Source organism: Xenopus tropicalis, chromosome 8 (genome assembly GCF_000004195.4).
Source record: "Xenopus tropicalis strain Nigerian chromosome 8, UCB_Xtro_10.0, whole genome shotgun sequence".
Lineage (NCBI taxonomy): Eukaryota > Metazoa > Chordata > Amphibia > Anura > Pipidae > Xenopus > Xenopus tropicalis.
Window position 1 is genome coordinate 117,918,898 of NC_030684.2, and position 4,217 is coordinate 117,923,114.

Genomic DNA, 4,217 nt, shown 5'->3' on the forward strand with positions numbered 1-4,217 from the left:
AGGTAAAGCCTCTAGCCATTTTGAAAATATATCTATAATGACTAGTAAGTATCTATAACCCCCTGGGGTACTAGGTAGAGGTCCTACAAAATCAGTTTGTAGATTTTCCCATGGTCCATCAGCCACAGGCACTCTGGACAGGACGGGTCTTTGACCTTTTGGCCTAGGGTTAATTTGGGCACATATAAGGCATTCCTGTACTGTCTGGGTAACAGTGTCTTTCATCTTTTCCCACCAGTACTTGGATTTATTCAATATATTTTAGAGTACCCTCTATGCCCATATTGTCCTGTCAATCTGTGGTTCTCCTTTGTTACATCTTTTTGATGTTGACTGGGTACAACAAATCTAAGACCTTCTGATGTATTTCTTAATAAAATTTTATCTTGTAACACACAGTTATTTGCCTTCTCTGTGTTGCCCTTTTCTATTTCATTTTTTATTTCACGCAAAGCATCATCCTTAGCTTGTTCATCTGCTAAACAAGGTTCTGCTGTGTTAATTACTGGAAGGCATTGGGCCTGTATAGAATTTCTATCATCATGGTCTTGTTTCTCATCATACCTATGTTCTTCCCATGCCTGCTCCCCTTCAGCATCATAAGGCATCCACTTGACACCTATGACAGCTGCTTCTTTAGCCAACAAATCAACTTTGTTATCAATTGTGATTTCGTCATCGCCTTTTTGATGTGCTTTTACTTTCAATATTGCAATTCTTTGGGGCTCTGTGTCTGCTCTATCCCATATGTCTTTTAAGACTGCACTATGAACAAGGGTTTTCCCTAATGCATCAGTAAATCCCCTTGTGTGCCACATCGGCATGTATTCTGTCAGAGACCGGGTCACATAAGCACTATCAGAAAATAATGCAATGGGGCGAGAACTGAAGTGTATGATAGCTTCTTTTACCGCCTCTAGTTCTGCCCTTTATGCAGAAAAGCTTTTCGGACATTTTATTAAAATTTGTTCGCTTGTCTGTGGGCACCACAGGGCATAACCTGTATGAAAATGACAATTTTCCCAATACCTTGAGCCATCTACCCATATTTTTAAATCATCCTGTTTTGCATTTAGTCTGAAAATCTCCTGTGATTTAGCTCTATGGGTCTCGCCACAGTCATGTTGGTCACCTTTATACTGTAATAACTGGGGTAAGAGGTAGGTGGCATTATGTAAAATGGTAATGTTTCTGGGTGTTAAATCAACTAGCCACCTTGCAACCCTTTGGGATGAGACTCCACTAAGGGTTCGCTCAAGGAGCATTTTGATGGGAGGTATGGGGTGTCTGCAGAATTATTTTTGAAAACCCCACGAGTTCTGTAGCTAGGATCGCCCAGTGAACTGCTAGCAAATTCCTAACACAGTCATCAAAACCCATCTCTACTGGAGTAAGTACTCTTGAGAAATAGCCCACTGGTACCCATTTCCCTAGTCTCTCCTGTAACAATACAGCTGTAATTGCTATATTGGAAGCATGTACTTGGAGGGCAAAAGGTAAACTAGAGTTTGGGTTGCTCAGAGCAGGTGCCTGTGTAAGACTGATTTTTAAACTTCTAAAGGCATTCTCATGAGTTTCAATCCAGTCAATAGGGTCTGCTTCACTTTTGTCACCTTTTTAGCAATTCATATAGAGGGTGTGCCTTTTCTGCAAATCCTTCAATGAATTCCCTGCAAAAACCTACAAGTCCCAGAAATTGTCTCAGTGCTGTTTTTGTATTTGGTTTAGGGAGTTTCCTAATAGTTTCACATTTGTTTGGGTCAGGTGTTCTGCCCCCTTGTGAAACTATTACACCTAGAAATGACAGAGTCTTTCATGAGCTGTGCTTTGGCAGGGTTTAGCTTAAGGCCTGACTGCTCTATCAAAGTAAGCAGTTCTGTAAGTAGTGTGTAATGCTGTTCTTGTGTGTCAGTCTGCAGTAGGACATCATCAACATATTGAATTATGCATTCTGGTTCTGAAAATGATTTTAATATGTCTGACATGCACTTATGAAAATAGCTGGGGCTTGAATGGAACCCCTGTGCTAAACTACAGAATGTGTATTGCTTTCCTTGGAAGGTAAAAGCAAACTTGTATTGGCTGTCAGCGTGCACGGGAATTGAGAAAAAATCATTTGAAACATCAACTGAACTGTACACAGTTTAAGTTGGTTTAAGAGCTTTCATCACATCTGGCATTTTTACCACTACATTTGTGACAGGTGGAGTGTATTTGTTTAATGCACGGTAATCAATTGTGGGACGCCAGGTACCATTAGGATTCTTTACAGGCCACAATGGTGAATTATTGGTAGACTGGCATTCTCTAATGACTCCCTGTGACAACAAGTTTTTAACTGTTTTTTGTATGTATGTTAAAAAGCCATCTAGACTGGTTAAAAAAAGATTTATAGTTTCAAAAAGAGCTAATCTTTCTTTTTTTCTCCGGATAATCATAAATATTTAAAAATCTCCCTTTCTGACCTAAAATCACAGCAGATACTAAAACAGCTCTTCCAGGAACAATCTCGTGTACTTTAAAAAGAATAGCTACCCCTGCAGACTTATTTTCATTACACCCGGACCAAACGGATGGGCCATAGGACCAATCTTTTTGATAATCCAAATAGTCTCGCTTATTTGGAATAGCACACACTTGTAAAAAAAGAACAGTTATTAAATTAGAAACAGCTAAAAAATTAAAAACTTTTTAACTTTCATTGCCCCGTCCATTAAAAGAAAGCCCGTTTAGAAAAGCCATAAGAAAAAAAGGAAAAAGAAACAGAAGACTTAAATCTAAAATAATAAATACCACTTTTTAAGGTCTTCTGTCATACCGATTATACCCAAAAGACTGTCAACTCCATCAGACTCCTAGAAGGAGAAACTGGACTTACAGACTTGAAACTTTCAATTAAATTACAGCCTCCCCATTCCAAAGGATCAGACCCCATCTCAGGACTTTCAAGGTTTCACATAACTTCTCCTGCATAATTCATTTTTTTTATCAGCTGCTTCCTTTTTACCATCACTCTCGATGGCTGAGGCATCTCTCTTCATTCTATTCCTTCTGGACCTTCTTGGCTTCACTTTGGGGATAAGGTTAGCCGACCCAGAGGTTTTAGCCTCTGTCTTGGAAAACCCTCCCCTGATCCACCTTGGCCAGAGAGATCCATTGCCTCTTCAACATCAGAGGAAGGAGCAACCCAAGTAGCAGGCATATCAACGTAAACCTCAATTTGCGTTTGAGAGGTATCAGTAACTTTCTCAGCTGACTCCTCAGCTTCTGTTACCAGTCTCGCTATCTCAATAGCTTCATCAATACCTGAGGGTCTACCCACAAGAAAAGGCTTTTTAATACTTTTGGAACAGTTCCCATATTAATGCCCAGATTCACCACACAAATTACAAATTATTTTTGCAAAACCCAATTTTATGTCCTCAGCAGAATGTCCATTTTGTCCACCAGCTCTGCAATAATGCATTCCAGCATAAAGAAATGTCTCTGTATGCCCAAACTCCAGGCAATTTCCACATATTCTCAGACCAGATTCACAATCTTGCGGGATATGGCCAAACTCATTACACCTCTGGCAGTACTTCAGCATTCCAGAATAGAAATAAAACCCCTTTCTGCTCCCAAACTGAAATTGGACTGCAGGTGTGAGATGCCATCCTCAGAGACCACTCTTGTAGAACTTCACCTTGAACAACCTCTTTCCATTCCACACACCAGATCGGTTCTCTGTTTTTCAAAAACACTGCGTCTTTCCTCAGGTGCCTAATCACATCTGCCATTGGAACATAAGGATTATACATCTGCACAGTGACTATTCTCACTGTATCACTGTGCAGGAATTTCACATCCACATCCTTAAAGACTGGATCATCCTTATTGGCATTGTACTTCCACTTAAACTTGCGATAAGCCTCAGTGGTGTGGAAAATGACATCATACAGCCTCTTCGTGGAAACTTGGGAAGACTGAAAATATCTTTTGCCAAAAAATCCGCCAATTCTCATAATCATCTGCTCCATCACACAATTAATTCCATCAGGACCATGTCTCTCTCTTCCGATAGAACAATTTTCACTGTATTTTTATAGCGCGCCGGATTGGCGCGCTATAAAAATACAAAAAAAAACAAGACATTTTCCCATTCATTCATTTCTTTGCATTATTTGTTTATACCTTAATAATAAAGCAATGGCGGAAGGGGGAAGTGGATGGGGGGT